This window comes from Oryctolagus cuniculus, chromosome 19 (genome assembly GCF_051225735.1).
Source record: "Oryctolagus cuniculus isolate XC-2025 breed Fujian yellow rabbit chromosome 19, ASM5122573v1, whole genome shotgun sequence".
NCBI lineage: Eukaryota > Metazoa > Chordata > Mammalia > Lagomorpha > Leporidae > Oryctolagus > Oryctolagus cuniculus.
Genome location: NC_142885.1, coordinates 19,030,838 through 19,049,265, shown reverse-complemented (window position 1 = coordinate 19,049,265; position 18,428 = coordinate 19,030,838). Strand labels below are relative to the sequence as shown.

General features: G+C 62.5%; 3 pseudogenes across 1 annotated transcript; all 3 read right to left on the bottom strand.

Annotated features, from left to right (window-relative positions):
• Window positions 1-1,809: 1,809 nt before the first annotated feature.
• Window positions 1,810-6,233, bottom strand: LOC108175470 (serine/threonine-protein kinase LMTK3 pseudogene; annotated as a pseudogene). The gene is made up of 2 exons (XR_016225727.1): window positions 4,413-6,233; window positions 1,810-3,074 (listed from the first exon to the last, which is right to left on the bottom strand). The product of XR_016225727.1 is annotated as a serine/threonine-protein kinase LMTK3 pseudogene (transcript).
• LOC149120377 (serine/threonine-protein kinase LMTK3 pseudogene) lies at window positions 6,230-7,008 on the bottom strand (annotated as a pseudogene).
• A 126-nt stretch (window positions 7,009-7,134) lies between these two features.
• LOC149120376 (uncharacterized) lies at window positions 7,135-7,770 on the bottom strand (annotated as a pseudogene).
• Window positions 7,771-18,428: the final 10,658 nt, after the last annotated feature.

Genomic DNA, 18,428 nt, shown 5'->3' with positions numbered 1-18,428 from the left:
ACACCCATCCATGCTGGCACATGAATTGCATAACGGATCTGTGTGGTACTCAGTGTAAGCAAGGAACCTTTGGCAGTGACCCAGCCTACGCCATCAGGGACCTCTGAGCCTCTGATGCCACAGTGTTTGCCCAGAGACCCAGATACACCCTGTGCCCTATCATGCAGTCACAGTATTCCCGCAGTCACAGCTACGGGGTGCTGACCTGCATGTCTGTCCTGTCCAAAGAGAGAGCAAAGAGGTTCTCAGAGCCAGCTGCTCATGGGTGCTCTGCCTTGGGATTTTGAGTCTTGGAACCTGTGATATGTGGACAGGAAGGGGGCACCTCACAGTCCTATGTGGTTGCCTGGTCTCTAGTTTAACCCTTCAAGTGAAAGTCAGTGGGTAATGTGAATCTTTCCCTCACAAAATCCCCTGCACAAAAGCAAGCACCACCTCTACTGGTGTCAAGAGGGCACCTTCTCCCCACCAGCGCCAGGCACCTTTGTCAGGAGCTTGAAGAAATAAATGCCTTTTCTTTCACTGGATTAGGTGGATAAGATGCCCTCTGTTAGGGCTCCATTCCAGACTCAGTGTGGTCTGCAAAGCTCTTCCCCATACAAAATCACCAATGGCCTAGGCTGCGCAGTCTCTTCACACTGCGATTTCCGAAGCTGGCACCTCCTCCAGTCCCTGGCTGCGGGAGTCATGGGAGGTGTCCCCACTCATTGCTACAGGTCTGCACCTTCCCCACTACCTCTGCATCCCTCTTCCTTCTGTAGAGTTTTCACCGCAACTAGTCCCTGGGGATGCACTGCCTCTGCTTTTCTTCTGCTATTTTCCTGTAGTCAAAAGCAGCCATCTTTTCCCCATTCAGACATCTTGGAGTCTGCAATTTTTTTTCATTATGGAATTGGGCTTGTGTGCCATCACACGTTTTATAAGGACATATATGTGCTTTATTTAAATATAAAGAAATGAAAAAATGATAGTAGTAGGGATAATCAAATAAAACATGACTGGTATTCATCAAACAGCTCCAATTATTTTCATTAGTTTTATTACTGAGGAATTTGAACACTGGCTTCATGAACAGTTTTTCATGTTTAATGACTATTTGTATTTTTTGTAATATTCCAGTCCTATGTCTTCGCCTTCTCCTTTTTCGACAGGCAGAGTTAGACAGAGAGAGATACAGAGAAAGGTCTTCCTTCCTTTGGTTCACCCCCCCAAATGGCTGCTACAGCTGGTGCACTGCGCTGATCCGAAGCCAGGAGCCAGCGCACTGCACTGATCTGAAGCCAGGAGCCAGGTGCTTCCTCCTGGTCTCCCATGCGGGTGCAGGGCCCAAGCACTTGGGCCATCCTCCATTGCCTTCCTGGGCTACAGCAGAAAGCTGGACTGGAAGAGGAGCAACCGGGACAGAACCGGTGCCCCAACCGGGACTAGAAATTGGAGTGCCGGCGCCGCAGGCAGAGGATTAGCCTAGTGAGCCACGGCACCGGCCCTGCCTTTTTATTCTACCAAACTGTTTTTTTTCTCATCAGTTATTAAGAAAATAACTTTCATTATTTTGCCATGGTTTTAACTGACAATCCCTGTTATCCTAGAAGTATTTGAGGGGCTGGCACCGTGGCTCACTTGGTTAATCCTCCACCTGCAGCACCAGCATCCCATATGAGCACCAGCTTCTAGTCCCGGCTGCTCCTTTTCCAGTCCAGCACTCTGCTGTGGCCCGGGAGGGCAGTGGAGGATGACCCAAGTGCTTGGGCCCCTGCACCTGCATGGGAGACCAGGAGGAAGCACCTGGCTCCTGGCTTTGAATCGGCACAGCACCAGCCATGGTGGCCATTTGGGGAGTGAACCATTGGAAGGAAGACCTATCTCTTTGTCTCTCTCTCTCTCACTGTCTATAGCTCTACCTGTCAAATAAATTTTTTTAAAGTAGTATTTGAAAGCAAGTATGACATACTATATCACTTATTTTGTACATGTTTCAGTATTTACCGCTAAAGGATAAAAAAGTACAATAATCTCACTTGAAATTCAATCCCCTGCTTTCCAGGTTCCCCACCTGGTGGAAGAGGCAGAAGGTCAGGTCCCCGTGAAAGGAAACCATCTTGCACTTCCCCTCCAGAGCCCTGTCCTCGGGCTCATTGGCTGCACGCAGAGACTTGAGCAGCCCCTGCATTGGCAGGCCCTGTCCACAATGGCACTGCTCACCACCACAGGCACCAGGGCTGCCCACAACGTCCCAGGGCCATGTGGCCCTGCACCGCACCCACTGTCACTGCCACTGTGTCCCCCTCCTAGTCCTTGTCCTCATCCTCCCTGTCCTCTGCTGGCCCTGAGGACCCTGCCCCGCTGGCCTCCCCGCAAGCTGCCCTGGCATTCATGACCTTCCATGGGGGTCACTGCAGCCCAGGCCTGGGAACTGCGTGAGCACGAGCGGTGGCAGTGCCAGTGAGAGCCGCAAGAGCTTGGCTGCTAGGGGAGAGATACAGTGAGCCCTTTGAACCACAGAGACTGAGGCAGGCCTCCAGGCCTGGCTGTGCTCCAGTAAGCCCCCAGCCTCCACTCCCTAGCCACAGCTCCCAGCAGCAGCCAGCGCTCTGTCCAGGGGCCCTCAGTCTCTGTGCCCTGTACCTCTCTCTGGCCACAGGCGTCACCCCCCCATTCCTCTCACTTCTGAACCCATGCCTGCCAGGAACTTGCTTTCCTAAGGCAAGCCCTGCTTCTCCACCAGCTGGGGGCTTTTGAAGCCCCCAGACCCTCTCACTGTGGCAGGGAGACAGAGATGGAGCTGAACTCCTGGGAGGGCTCAGTCAGTGCCTGTGAAGTTAATGGATGAATAGTGCCCACAGTGTGACACTAGCTCTCAGATGCCAAAGCTGGGTTGTCCAATAGTCTGTAGGCCCCTCCTCTGCCCTAGCAGCCCCTGGTCTCAGGTCCCCACAGAAGGAAACCTGGCTTCGAACCCCAAGCCTGCCCTACTCACTTGCCGAGTGTCCCTGGCCAATCAGATCCACCCGTGTCCTCACTGCCAATGAACAGGGCTACTCAGTCCTCCATCAGTGCATAAATGAACTTTGGGCCTGTAGGGGCAAGATGGGGACAAGATGAGATTCCAGGTTGGGGGGGAGCATGGATGCAGACCAGGTCACTGTCCCCTCACTCTTGACCTTCTGCTCCTTGGCAGATGCACCTTGTTGGTGCCCAACTCAGTGCCCTTGACCCGACACCTGGACGCCCTCCCCTGGGTTGTGTATGGCTTCCTCCCTCCTGTCCACCTTTCCTGATGCCACCTCAGGGTGATGGGGTCCTGGGGGTGCCACAGAGGAGCAACAGGGGCTTGGGGGACCCCAGAAAAGAGTTGGGGTGACGGCCCTTAGAAATCAGGAAGGCCTCCCAGGGAACGGAACTGCGGGTAAGGTCTCGGAGGATGCATAGGAGTTCACCCAGTAGGAAAAAATAGGCCAGCACCAGCCTCTGCCCACCCAGGTCTGCAGCTGCTCCAGCTTTTGACAACACAGCTGGCCCCACGTTGCCCACTGTGGCCTGGTGAAGGTGCAGAGGAGACAGAGGCCTGTGCCCAGCCCCTTCCTGGCTCTCACCCTCCAGCCACAGGCTCACCTGGAGAGGAGAGCCCAGGCGTCCCCAGGACAGATAGGAGCCGCCATCACCTTCCAGGGATTCTGGGGGCCACCTCCCCCATGTTCACCTCTAGATGGGGGCCTCTGTCTCCTCTGACACAGTCCCCCAGGGGCGAAACACTCCTGCGTCCTTAGCACAACTGCCTTTCCAGGGAAGGCACTGCTGTGCCCCAGCTCACCAGGGCCGACGCAGCTGGCAGCTCGGTGCCTGGCACACTCTCCACTCCCACCTCGAGGCTGGCACAGTGGGCAGACACCTGAGCCCCCTACAGTTTCCCCCAGAGGCCCACAAGGCCCAGGATGTGCTGCCTCTGAGTTGGCCACAGCCATGGGGAAAACAAACAGCACTCTGGCTTAAAAGGAGGAAAGAGCGGAGGTGGGCTTCCTGAGAAGGAGCTGCCCCTCGGGACTGGGCGGTTTCTCTGGAGCCGAGCTGGCCCAGTCCTTGTCCCTATGCTGTCTGGCCCCTGTGGGCAGCTGAGCTGCAGCCCCTGACATGTGGGAGTGGCAGTGGCTGAAGCAGGTGGGCTTTGCATGCTCTAGTTCATCTCACTCCTTTAACCGCAGCCCTGGGAGGGAGGCGCTGTCCTGACCATCTGTCCTGGCAGATAGAGAAACTGAGGCATGCAACAGGAAGAACATGGGCCCCAGGCGGCAGAGCTAGAGCAGGACTGAGCCAGGGTAGTTGTGGCTTTTGGGTCTGCCATGCCCGGCCTGCCCAGCCTCTGCTCCCCCTCCCCCAACCAGGGCCACCACCTGAGCTCCTCAAGGCCTCCTCACCTTTGATCTGCTGGCTGTTCCGCTGTGGGGGTCCCAAGTCCAAGTATCCATGCTTCCCCCTGCCGGACCATGGCATCCCGGGGCCCTGCCTCTGAGGCTTGGGAGGGGTCCCGTCTCCACTGGGTGCACTGTCCAGGCCTTGCTGTCTGGGATCCGGGCTCTCCCTCTGACACCACCTCTGGCCTGGCTCTAGGGGGCGCTGGCTCCGGCCTCCTCAGCTGTGCTTCTGGGGACCGCAGCTGCTGCCGCTGCGGAGGCCTCCTGCTCTCTACTCATCTGACCTTTGCGTCCACATCGTCCCCGTGCCCACAGCGGCCCGGCCCCCACTCTCGAGGTCCAGCCTCCCGGCCCCGGGAGCTCTCGGCGCTCCCTCCCCCCAGTCTCGTGGGCTCTTCTCTAGGTCCCGGCTTCAGCATCCCATTCCTGGTGGCTGGGCCAAGAGGGCCAGGGCCGTCCCCGCGCTGCTCTGGGGTGAAGCCGCCATGCCTGCTGTGGGGGCTCTCCCCGGCGAGTGCTCTGAATCTGGTCCCTATTCTCCATCTTCTGCCAGGTCCTGGGGCTCCCCGCGCCCTAGTCTCTGGTGGCTTCTTCGCTCCTGGGCAGTCTCAGGCCCCCATTCTCTGACGCTTTCTCCTCCCTCCTTGGGGCCGTCAGCTCCCTATTCTCCAGTGCTTTCTCTGCTCTCTAGAGGGACCCTGGGCCCCCATTCGCTGCCGCCTCCTTCCCCTCATCGGGGACTCTCTGTGCCCCGCTCTCCAGCGCTGTCGCCCCGTTCACGGGAAGCCTCAGGCTTGGGGCTCTCTTCCCGCTGCCCAGGGCTGGCAGGTCCATGTTCAGGCCCCGGGGCTTTCTCTCTGTTCCCGGGGCCTCTCCCGGCCTTCCTGGGTCCTGCCTCCCGGGGTGTCCGCCCCTTGTCCCCTAGCAAGTTCCTTGTCAAGTCCTTCCGCAGGGACATCAGCAGCTGCTCTGTGCTCACTTGGACTACGAAGGTCAGCTTCTCCTGGGACCCCAGGAACAGGAAGGGACCCGGGTCTGCGGGCGGCCGGGGCGCTCCTGGGTCGGGTGGCTCGGGGGAGCCCATGGCAGAGGGGCCCCTTCCTCCTCCTCGGCCGCCCCTCACCTAGGAAGACTCCCCTCAGGGGGAGAAAAGGGTCTTGGTCTCGTAGCCTCTGTCCCCTGGCTTGGGAACCCGAGAGAACGGGCCTGAGCTGGGATTGGCCATGGGGTGGGGGGTTCGGGGGACGCAGCCAGGTCCGCGGGTGCCTGGGAAGGTGGTAGCGGTGGCGGCGGGGGGGGGGTGGCTGAGGAGTGGGAGGTGGCCCCCGCTCGGGGTACTGGGGGCTGCTGCTTTCATGAGCAGGTCCAGAAACACAGGGGGGCTGGGGGAGGTTGGCCAGGGAGCCCTGTTCTGCCCACAGGGAGGAGTCGTCCTCGGTGCGGGGTGGGGACAGCCAACTGCATGGTGCCCCCTCCAACTGCCAACCGTCAACCGCCCACAACTTAATGAGGCTCCAGCGGCTGGCAGGAGCAGGCCCCCTTGCGGCTGCACAGGGGGCACAGCACGGGCCCTCGAGGCTGGGGGAGGTTGGCCAGGGAGCCCTGTTCTGCCCCCAGGGAGGAGTCGTCCTCGGTACGGGGTGGGGACAGCCAACTGCAGGGTGTCCCCTCCAACTGCCAATGGCCAACCGCCCACAACTTAATGAGGCTCCAGCGGCAGGCAGGAGCAGGAGGCCCCCTTGTGGCTGCACAGGAACACGGCAGGGGCCCTCGCGGCTGGGGCTTCCCGCCAAGGGTGCTGTTGTCCTCGCGGGAGAGCTGCCCTCCTCCTCCTCACTCCCCCAGCACTTCGGCAAAGTCTCCCGCCAACGTCTTCCCCGCGCCCCAGCCCCTGGGAACTCAGCTGCTCAGCAGGAAGCTGCCTGATGCAGAGGACTGGGCCGGGAAGGGCCGAGGCACCGGAAGAAGGGGAAGGCCACTAGCTGGGGGACCACGGGAGGGGCCTGAGGGGCATGCGGGGCAGGCACGCCTTGGTCCAGAGGGTCCCAATCATTGGGGAAGAAGGGCTCCGGGTGGGAGCCGCGCTCCTACAGGTGCATGTAGTACTCGCTGCTCACTGAGGGGCTGTGGGCACTGATGACGGGCAGCACGCTAGGTGTGGACAGCGCCTTGTAGACGGGATCTGAAGGGTTGGCATGGCGGCCCGGGGGCGCGGACGCGGGCTGCCAGGGGGCGCTACGCCGCCCCGCCCCAGCCCGCCCCCCGCCGAGCCATCTCCCACAGCACTGGAGGTTCAGGCCGCGGCTGCTCTCAGAGATCCTTAGCACCTCATTGGGGTCAGCCCCGGGGAAGCAATCATCCCGAAGCAGGAGCTGGACGAGAGGTGCCGGGGCACCGCAGGCCTCACATGTGGTCCTGCCCCACCACCTCCCAGGCCATCCTGGTGCCCTGGACTCCCAGCCCTGCGAGGCATGGTGGGAGTGGGGTCCCTTTGGGTCCAGGGCTGGAGGCGGGACTACAGGACGAGGGGACTGTCCCTGGTCCCCCTTCTAACCCCAGCTTCCCCAACACCCTGGCCCTGCCTCACCCTGGTCCCCATCGAGTTCAAGACCCTGGCTGGAGGCCCTCATGGCTCCATCCCTACAGCCAGAAGCCTGCCTCTGCAGCTGGGGCCACCACTGCCTCCTTCCACCCCTGCCAGTGTGCCCCTCATACCCCTGCCCGATCAGAGCCCCACCCTCACCTCCTCCCACTGGTGTGTGCACAGGCCCCGCCCCCACCTCCCACTAGTGCGTGCATAGGCCCCGCCTTCACGAGGCTCCACCCCTGAGGCCCCTCCCCACACCTCCCACTGGTGCTGCACAGACCCCGCCGCAAACCTCTTTCCACTGGTTTGAGTACACGCCCCACCACCAAGAGGCCCCGCCCAGCCCCTCCTCCCACTGGTGCTGCAAGGCCACGCCCCGAGGCCCCGCCCCGCCCCTCTTCCCCACACTGGTGGATGTAGCCGTGACAGCCACAGCAGGTGTAGCAGGCTGAGGATCTTGGTGAAGCTCATGATGTGCAGGGCGCACGCCATCTTGCAGACCTCAAAGTCGATGCCCTTCTCCACGATGAGGAAGATGTAGTCCACGGGGATGGAGGACACGAAGACCATCAAGAACCACATGTGCAGGTACCTGCACTTGATCTTTTCAGGGTCCAGGATGATCTCCGTGTTGTCCTCCACCGATGCCCGTGGTCCAGGAGGAAGAAGGTGTCAGAGACCACGCTGAAGACAATCCAGGGGGCAGTGGTCTCCTCCTGAAGAAGGTGATGCCCTAGGGATGTTGATCAGGTTGCCCACCATGAGCAGCAGCATGGTGAAGTCCCGTAGAACCTGCGGAGGAAGGCCCGGGCCTGCGTGCCTGGACAACCAAGGATGGGGAGTCCTCCGCCCCCGCAGTGCTGACCACGTCTGGACCTCACCAAGGCGGTGCCTCTGCTCCCCTGCCGGTGCTGACCACCCCAGGACAACATCAAGGGTGGGGGCTGCAACCCTCCCCCCCAGCGCTAACCACCTCTGGACCTCACCAAGGCCAAGGGCACTCTGCACACAGAATATCACAAGGCCTGAAGGACAGCTGCCCCCAGGAGTAGGGGTGGGGAGGGCCCTGGGCACTGGCTCAGAAGGCGCTGGTGCAGATGGACCCAGCCCGTCTGGAGTCAGGGCCGAGGTGCCTGTCCAGGGTGTGGAGAGAGGTGAGAGGCTGAGGCCCATGGGACTTGGCAAGGTCTGGCATTGGCTCCGGCAGCCGCAGGGACAGGAACGATGGGCAGTATCCCGACAGCCCAAGGTCAACCCCAGGACTCCACCTGGGGGCAGAAGAGGCCCCGCCTCCCCGGGCAGATGGCAGGCTGGGAGAAAGCACCTGGCAGGGACGAGCACAGGTCTGTCGGCGATGGGGAAAACACCATCAACCCCCCAGGGGGGACACCAAGTGTCCTCCCAGAGCCGGGGCGGTCACTCTGCTGACAGCATCCTGGAGCACTGGGCACGGGGCCAGGACAGGAGCCTGCGTACCAGGGACGTGTTCACAAGGGACAGCACCTGACAGGCTGCCTGGCTGGGAGAAGCTTCCCTCCGGCTGGTGGCTTGGGGTTCAGGGTTCAACCCCAGGGTCCCCGGTGTCTGCCAACAATACAGTGGACAGTAAGCATGGGGAGAGTGGGTGCCTGGCGGCCTGCCAGCCCCTCCCGGGTGCTGCCCCCCCCCCAGCATCATCTGCCTAAACTCCTGGGGCTCCGCTTCCACAGCTTTGGGTTTTCAGTTTCTGCACAGGTTCACAGGCCAGGTTCTGTTCACACGAGTGTCCTGCCCAGGTCAAGGAACCCACGGCTGCGTCACAGCCCCCATGTCTACCATCCTGCTGCTCTGGGGCCTCACCACATCCTGACCACGTCCTTCCCACTGGGGCCCCGAGTAATCAAGACAGGCCATGAAGGGGCTGGTGCTGTGGCTTAGCGGGTAAAGCCACCGCCGCCTGCAGTGCCAGCATCCCATTTGGGCACCGGTTCAAATCCTGGCTGCTCCACTTCTGATCCAGCTCTCTGCTATGGCCTGGGATAGTAGTAGAAGATGGCCCAAGTCTTTGGGTCCCGGCACCCACATGGGAGACCTTGAAGAAGCTTCAGGTTCCTGGCTTTGGATTGAGACAGCTCTGGCCATTGTGGTCAACTGGGGAGTGAACCAGTGGATGGAAGACCTCTCTCTCTCTCTCACTCTGCCTCTCCTTCTCTCTGTGTGTAACTCTTTCAAATAAATAAATCTTTTTTAAAAAAATCCACGGGGTGGGCATGTGGGACGGGGCTGGCTGTTGGGGGCATTTCAGGAGTGAACCAAGGGATGAGGTGGTCTCCCTTTCTCTGCCTTTCAAGTAAAGTGAAAATAGGTAAAACTTTTTAAAAAACAAAGCCTGAGAAATTAAAAAGAAAGAAGCTACCCGCTTCCAAACAGCAAGGAGACAGGGCCGCAAGAGGAGGAGCACCATGGGTCTGAGCTCCACCTGCGGCCCAGGCTGCTCCTCTCACACGCCTCTTGCTGGGGGGCCGTACGCTGAACACCTGCCCTCGAAGGCCAGCACACCTGGGCCCGCGGGAGCCCCTGCGTGCAAGGCTTCCCCTGCACAGGGAGACGTCTCCAGAGAGCCATCTCGGCCCAGCACCGGCCAGGCTGCCAGCCCTCTGTGCCGGGCCCCCACTCCCCCGCTGCAGCCTGCTGGCCTGGCCGCCTGGCCCCCTGCAAACTCCCCGCCGTCCGGCACCGAGGGACCCTCGCCTCCATCGCAACCGCCCCCACCTGCCCAGCCTGTCTCGGTGTAGTTACAGCCCCACGGCCTTGGGCCAGTGTGCAGTGTCAGTCTTTCCCACATAAAAAGACGCCCACCGGGCACCCAGGAGGGCAGAAGGCTCCCAGCGTCTGAGGTCCAAGTCGAGCCGGTCTGGCTTCCCCCACTGGGCCCGAAAGCCAGGAAGCCAGGGACACAGACTCAGGTTAGGCCCCACCCCAGCCCCACCCCTCCAAAGCCCGCCCCAGTGGCCCCACCTACTTCCAGGGCCCACTCCCACCGGCCCTGCCTTCCATGCCCTGCCCCAAGCTGCTTGTCCGGTTGCAAAGAGCCTGGGATGCCCGCATCCTCCCTCTCTGCAGGTCCCAGCCTCTGGGGAACACCTGTCTGCCTCTCCGTTTCGGTAAAATAGTTTTTAAGTAAAGCAGACTAAGTTGGCAACCGAGTCGTTTTCAAACCACGCAGCGGTTTGCGGGCCTAGAACCGAGGGAGAGACAGAGGGTGTGGAGCTTCATGGGAACACTGGTGGTGGGGGATCAGGGACTCTCCAGGAGCAATGGTGGGGGGCTCAGGGACTCTCCCAGAGCCCTGGTGGGGGGGTCAGGGACTCTCCGGGAGTACTGATGGGGGGATCAGGGACTCTCCGGGAGCACTGGTGGGGGGGTCAGGGACTCTCCGGGAGCACTGGTGGTGGGGATCAGGGACTCTCTGGGAGCACTGGTGGTAGGAGTCAGGGACTCTCCGAGAGCACTGGTGGGGGGATCAGGGACTCTCCGGGAGCACTGCTGGGGGGGGTCAGGGACTCTCTGGGAGCACCGGGGGGGGGGTGTCAGGGACTCTACGGGGGGGATGGAGAGGGTCAGGGGCTCCACACAGGATTTGGGGTTGGGGGAAGAGGGTCAGGGGCTTCATGGTAGCACTGATGGGGAGGCTGAGGAGCTTCATGGGAGCTTGGGGGTGGGGCAGAGGCCGCCCAGGGCAGCCGTCCCATGGCTGAGCAGGCATCCATGAGCAGGGCTGGGCCTGAACCCACCGCCCTAGCTCAATGCAGGCAGAGGAAGGCCCGGATGTTGTCCTGGGCAGGAGCTCCCACAGGCCCCGCCCCTCCCCAGCACAGCCCAAGTGGTGCCTGGCAACTACCTCAGGGTCGGATCCTGAGGAAATCACCCAAAAGAAAGACAAAATCATTGAAAAGCAATTTATACCCAGGCATGCACAGCAGCTCTGTCTGCGAGAGCCAGAGGCTGGCCAGGGCCCAACTCAGGCTGGCCCGGGCTGGCCACTGCCCACCAGTGACCTGGGCACTGCGGGGGTGGGGGCAGAGGCTTCTGGTCCCAGAGACAGGGCCATGGGGAAGCACCTGCGATGTTGGGAAGACCCAGCCCTCACTTCAACCCCCACTGTGTAGCCTAGACCAGCCACTTTCCTGCTCAGGCCTCTGGGTCACCTTCTGGCCTTGGGAGCTCCCTGACCCCAAAGGTCATCTGGCCCCATGGCAGCTGGCTGATCAGACACCAGCTTGGGTGACGGAGGGGAAACTGAGGCGCATCAGGCCGTGAGGGGTCAGCTCGCAGCTCTGTTGCTCAGCCCCAGGGGTCCTCAGCTCCTGCTGAGACCCCAGCATGGAGACCAGGTCCTCCCCGTGGGGTGTGAGGTTGGAGTGGAGCTGGAGGCAGCCAGGAATCAGGGAGTAAATCCTGGAGGGATTAGAGGGATTAGGGTCTGAGCTGGGGCTGCACAGCAGGTGTCACAGATTAAGAGACAGAGATGCCACCTCCCCTGCCAGGGACACTCACTGGCCAGAGAAGCCTGGGGCAGCAGCAGCAATGAGACCATCCTGGGGCACCACAGGCAGGGGTGGGGGGGCGCAGGGCTGTGGCTCAGGTGCCCTGGGATGGCTGGATGTGGGGTGAGGGTCAGAGGCTGGGCAGCAGGAAGCTGAGCAGGGACCCCTAGATCACAGTAGGGCAAGTTTCCCGAGCAGGGAGTTGGGGAAGAAACAGGGGAGGAGAGCCCCCAGCCACCCTGATCCCTCCTCCCACGCTCCCTAGGAGACGCTGGTGACTGACACCTGACATGGCCACCCAGCAGCCACCGAGGGGGACTGGAGGATGTGGCCCCTGCCCCCTGTCTTTCAGCAGCATGGCACACATGTGCTGTGGACTGGAAGAGGCCCACGCAGAGCTGCAGGGTGGGCAGAGCTGGGGCCAGGACCTTCCCCTACCCAGAAGGAGGCCCTGAGAGTCAGCGCAGCTGCCACCATACCATCTAGCCCAAGCTCCCTCCCTCTCAAGTGTCCTCTGCCTGGGACCCCTCTTTCCACCTGCCCAACTCTGCCCGGGACCTCCTGCCCCTGGAACCAGAACAACAGCATCCCCAGCTTGGCAAGCAGGGGTCCTCAAGGGTCCTAAGTGGGCTCAGGCCGGTTTATTGAAGAGGAATCGGGGGCAGGAAGCAAACTTCACGCTCGAGGAGGGGACAGCACCGGCCTGGGATGGGCCCCGTGAGGAAGAAAGAACAACGTGAAGGGGACATGGAGAGGACCCTGGCCAGCACCCCACACAGACGGACACACAGACACAGAGGGACACATGAGACACAGACACATGCATGAGCACACACAGGTACTTGTCCAAGTCCATAGGAGAATGAACTTCAGTGTTTGCTTTGGTCCCACTCGGGTCCAGCAGCCCCTGGCACTCATGCTGTCCACTGCCTGTCCCTGGGTCTGTCCCATTCCCCACAGGCCTGGAGAGGGCCCCTGCCCTGCCGTGCACCTACCACACCACGGCAGAAGTCAATGTTCTGAATTAAGCCGGGCGCCCGCAGTGTGGCTCTGTCTCTCTGGGATCCCAGAGTCTGGGGGCACATGGTGACCACAGCAGGGCCTGAGGCCTCAGCGACTTTGCTGGGAAACTTTTAGGTCCCTTTTTAAAATGTGGCTAATCAGAGCCAGCGTCCCACATGAGCACTGGTTTGAGTCGCAGCTGCTCCACTTCTGATACAGCTCCCTGCTATGGCCTGGGAAAGCAGTGGAGGGTAGCCCAAGTGCTTGGGTCCCTGCATCCACATGGAGACCTGGAAGAAGCTCTTGTCTTCAACCTGATCCAGCCCCAGCTTTTGCCAACTAGGAAGTGAACCAGCAGATGGAAGACCTCTATCTCTGTAACGCTGCCTTTCAAATTAATTAATTGGTTAATCTTAAAAAAATAATAAAATAATGTGGCCACTGGGTCTCATGTTGCCCCCCCCTCAGCCCCCAGGGACGATTCATCTGTCTGGCTGGCCCCTCACTTGGTCACAGCACTTGGAAGAGCCCTCGCCGCTCACAGCATCTCCCACCCACCCTGGGGACAGCTGCCCCCAGCACCAGAAAGTCCAAGACCTCTTACTGCCCAAGGAAGGGATGACTGACTCAGTGCCCAGCCTCAGCCCTGTACCCACTCCCCGCCCATAGGCGTCCTGCTGGGGGTGGGGCGGTCATGCTGGAGGCAACTGGGCTGGAGGGGAGATGCAGCCCTGTGACCAGATGGCACTGGGCCTGGGCCAAGAGCAGGAAGCCCATGGCTCCTGACCGTCCTGCGTCAAACACGGGACCACTGAGCCGACCCATCTGAGCTTTCCTGAGCTAGACAGGGGTTGGCAAGTTCAGGCTGCTGGCGGGGTCTGACTGTACCGCTGGGAACCGGACTTTGTTCCATGGCCCTGGACCCCAGAGTCTGCAGTTCTCAAGCACTGAGGGTGGGGAGGAGTCGGGAACCAGAAGTTCCCACAGACCCTGCTCCGCAGGCCTGGGTAGGGGGCCTCCGGGAGCAGGAGAATCCGGGATCGGTGGGCCCAGGCTTGGGCGAGGACTGCCAGGGCAGAGGGCGCGGCGGGCCTGGGCGCTGTCGGCGGTGCTTTGTCGCGCGCTCCCTGAGCGCAGGCAAGGAGGGCCCCAGAGGCGCCCCACTCACCCCGCACGCAGCCCGGACACAGCCGGTGCATGACTCCAGCACCACTGGGCCCGCGTCCCGGAGCCCCGCGCCCGAGGCACAGCTTATGTTCATCTCGCTCCGCTCCGGCGCCCGGGGAGAGAGGAGTCCACTCACAGCGGCCCGGCTCTGGACCCTGCCCGGCGCCTGGGCGCGCACGAACCGTTCTCACGTCGGCGGCTACATGCCCACCTTCACCCCGCACAGCTCCCGCGGGTCTTCATGCCAGACACTGAGCCCCGCCCCCTCTCAGGCTCGGGGGGGGGGGGGGCCCACTTAACCCCATCCCCACAGCCCTTCCTTCCTCCTCCTCAAAGGCCCGGTCGCCTTCCACTCCTCCTCAGCGCGCAGCCCCGGGCTCTGCCGCCGCGTCCTGCGACAGGGCGCGGGGAGAGGGGGCGCCCCCCCCCCCCCCCCCCGCTCGCGCTAGCTTAAGTCGCCAGGCTTGTGGATGATCCAGGCCCTGCGAACTTGATGCGCTCTTGTTCGCACTCCACCAGCTTCTGGCTGCTGAACTTGCGCAGCGAGAATTTGTTGACACCAGGCCGCAGGAGCGCGCCCAGTTGGCGCTGCATGAAGCTGACCTGGCTGCCACGCGGTTCCCCGCCCCGCCTGCCTCCTCGCTGCCCGCCTCCTCCGCTGGCCCGCGGTCGCCCCGCTGCAGGAGAACACCACCTTGGGGCCGTGCGCCGGGCCCTCGGGCCCCGCAGGGCTGTACTGCAGCTCGCCGCGCCCGCATTCGCTGTTCGGGCTGCCCTTGGCCGCGCTAGCGGCGCCGGGGGTGCCCAGGCCGCTGCACCAGCTGTCGCTGCTACAGAGCCCGGCGCGTGAGCCGCCCTCGTGCGCTGCCCTGGGGGGCCTTGGGCTCGGGCTGCGGCGGAGGCGGTGTAGGGGTCTCGCCCGGACTCCCTGGCAGCCCGCCGCCCCCGCGCGCGTCCATAGCGAGGCGGCACTGGGCAGTGTGGAGCGGAGCAGCCGCCGCCACTGCCGGCCCGAGCCTGAGGGAGGGGCGCGGAGTCTCCTAGGCGGGGCCGAGGTTGGGGGCGGCCGCCCCGCCTCTGCCTGCACCCCTTGCCCGCGCGCCGCGCTCTGGCGGAAGAAACTGAGGCTGCGGGGTCAGACGCCCAAGGTTACGCAGCCCTGGGCCCGCGGAAGCAACCAAGGGGAAATTGAGGCCCGCACCGCCAAGCGAAGGACAAGCCCAAGGTTAAGGCTCGGCCTGCAGATTTCCGCCACAAAAGTGCGTTCGTCGCGGCCATCAGGCGCGCTCTGGGCACAGACTCCTGAGGCATGCGGGGAGGGCAGGCCACTGGGGGACCCGTGGGTCTCCCCCTCCCCAGGACCTGCACAGTGGGGAACCGAGGAAGAGTCCAGCACGAAGAGGGTGGTGGTCGTGGTTATCACGGGCTCTGGAGACCCCCCTACCCCCGCAACAGTGCGCTGGAGCCCAGCGAGGACCTTGACGGGGTGCCAAGGCCAGAGGGCTCAGCCCCTGGGTCTCCCCCTCTTCCCAGCCTCTGGGGCTGAAGCCAGGGACCCCAGTGATCTTGGCCCCCTCCCCTGGCTCCCACAGAATGGGTGAGGAAGGGGCAGTGAGGGGTCTGCCACTCAGCAGGTTGGAGCCTGCCCCCCTGACCACCTGTGGTCCTGCTGGGCCACCAAGGTGTTACCTGCTGGGGTATGTTTCCAAGGGTAGAAGTTCAAGAGGTCCCTGCACTTGCAGATGCCGGCCGGGTGCAGAGGGTGTGTGGGCTGGCGTGCCATCCCATGCCCTGCCGGACTGCCCCACACCCTGGGGACTCTGTGCTGGCCACAGGGCAGCTGTCTCCCTGCAGGCTCTCGGTGGCGGGATTGGTAGTGCCATGGCCCACCCAGCAGAGGTATGCTCCAGCCGAGGTGGGCTCTGTATGTCCACCATGGGGATGTGCCGGGTAGGCCAGCTGCCAGAGCCCTGAGGTGCATCTGGGCACCAGGAGAGGTGGACACAGCCAGCTCAAGGGCCTGCCATGCCCACAGCAAAGGCCCAGAGGTCACCAGGTTCTTGACACCACAACCTGTGCCCCCAGCCGGGCCACCAATGAGAACACCTGCCCCATCCACTTAGGCTGCAGATGCAGGTTAAACACCTGAGCCTGGAGCCACAGAGGCAGGACACACAGCAAGGTGGGTGCTGCCCTGTCACTGACCACCGACTGAACATGCCATGCAGGACAGGGGCCAGCAGGTACTCTGGATAGGGCCTGGCCTTAGCAGAGTCCTGAGGCCTTGTCGCACCTTGTGTGTGTGACAGAGGTCCAGGTCCTGGGCCCCCTGGGAGCAGGATCAGGGCTGAGATGCTGGCCTGCTGGCCCGCAGCCCTGAGCAGACCCGGTCCCCCACCCCGGCACAGCCGGCACTCACTCAACTTGGTGCTCAGGTCCTGCAGGTTGTCCTCCTTCAGCAGCTTGCCCCCGTTTCAGCCAGCGGTGCCTGGTGACGGCCGTGGCTCTGTTGTTGAAGGTACAGGTGAGCCACACCCAGGACTCCCCACTCTGCATGGAAGTCGTGCCAGTGCCCGCTGGAAGGCCACACGAGAGGTCAGCAAGGGGCAGGAGAGGAGGGTTGGCTCCCCACAGCCCACCCCCGCCACCCCAAGGCCTGGTTCAGAGGGTGCCTTCTGAGGGGCCCTCGTGCACGGGGGTGTGGCCCGGCATCAGCTCGTGGGGGTCGGTGCCAGCACAAACCTGGAGCTCCGGCTAGGAGCATGCATGCAGCCTGGCTGCCGCTCCCCAGGCCCCAGCCCTCCAGGAACCCCCTTTGTCGGGAGGGGCTGCCCCTCAGGAACCCCACAGCGCATCCACACCCACCGCACCCGCCCAGCACAGGCTCTACCCCAGGCTCCAACACAGTGGTTTCACGGTCAGCTGAGCATGCTCCCATGGGAGGTCCAGAGAACCTTGAGCCTGGGCTGACCCAGGGAGCAGACCCAGCCCCACCAATAAGGACAAGGCCAAACAGGCACCCACGGAGGGAGGGAGCACGGATGGAATGGGTCAGGGCGATGGACGGTTGGGTGGACAGGACACGGGTGATGGCCAGAGACTGCTTGGGCAGGGTGGGAGGGACGGAACCGGGCAGGAGAGGGCCTGGGCTCTACTAGGTGGGAGCTGATGGCACAAGAGGGACACTGAGGCAGGGTTCTGCCACTCTCATCCCAGAACTGCCAGGCCGGCCTGGGCACGGACCCACTTGAGCCTGGGCGGCTGGGTCAAGTGGTTGCGGTCAGGGTCGTTTCTGGCCTGGCACTCACAGGTGCCTCGGCGCTGAGCTGGGCAATGGACATCGTGCTGGCCGTGTGCTCTCGGTAGGCAGCATGGATGTGCACGCGGCCCTGCTGGGCGCCATCCCAGAGCTGGGAGCTGCCGTCCTCCGGGGCCATTCCCTTCAAATCACCACTGGATCTCAGGGACCAGGTGGCCCATGGCCTCACAATGCAGCTACACGCTGGCCACCGCCCACCCCTCCTACGACAGTGGAGGCCTCACAAAGCCAGCTATGGGGAGAGGGCGAGAGTGTGAGGCCCCCACAGAACAGGAGCAGGCCACCCCTGCAGAAGGCAAGCAGGGGGAGCACATGCATGTCCAGCTAGGGTTGACCCCCTAAGGTCATAAGACGGGCACTGGGCTCTGCAAACAAGGCATCTGTGGGGACAGTGAGGGGTGCAGGGCCCTCACCTAAGGTCACAGGATGGGTGCTGGGTCTGCGACCCAAGGCAGCTGTGAGAACAATGAGGGGTGCAGGGCCCTCACCTCTGGCCACCTGCAGCTTTCTATTTGGCCCAGGCAATCAGGCCATCATCAGTGGCTGGACCCCAGCTTTTTTTTTTTTTTTTTTTTTGACAGACAATGAAAGAGAGAGAGAGACACAGAGAGAGAGAGAGAGAGACAGACAGAAAGAGAGAGACACACACACACAGAGAAGGGGTCTTCCTTCCGCTGGTTCACCCCCCAAATCGCTGCTACAGCTGGCGCTGCGCCGATCTGACCCAGGAGCCAGGTGCTTCCTCCTGGTCTCCTATGCGGGTACAGGGCCCAAGCAACTGGGCTATCCTCTACTGCCTTCCAGGGCCACAGCAGAGAGCTGGACTGGAAGAGGAGCAACCAGGACTAGAACCCAGTGCCCACATAGGATGCCGGCGCCGCAGGCGGAGGGTCAACCAAGTAAGCCACGGTGCCGCCCCCTTTCTTTGAACACAACAGAGTATCCTGGACACGGCCAAGGCAGACAGGGTCAGGCAGGGGCTCCTGTCCATAAACACCCTCCCCTGGGGGCAGGGTCCTGAAGCTCTAGGGCTCCTGTGCAGAGTGCAGCTCCCTAGGGACCAGGCACCTGCCTCTTTCGCCCACCTGGAGGTCGCAGGAGCAGCCCAGGAATTCTGGTGGCCCCGAGCAAAGGGTCCCTTCCTAGCTGCAAACCCCACAGCCCCGGGCAGAGCTGAGTCAGGCCAGAAGTGAAGCCGGAGGTGTCCCCCAACACGCCAGCCACCCACCGGTGCCAGGAGAGGCCGTACTAGCCTGGCTGTAGCTGCCCCAGCCCCAGTGTCCAAGGACCCATGTGGACACCTTGTGGAGAACCAGGCTGCCCCTCCACAGGTCTGCACCACCTGGCACTCCTCAAGGGACAGACATGGCCTCAGACGAGAGCAGCTGGACGCCAAGGGGACACCGGTGGCCCAGATC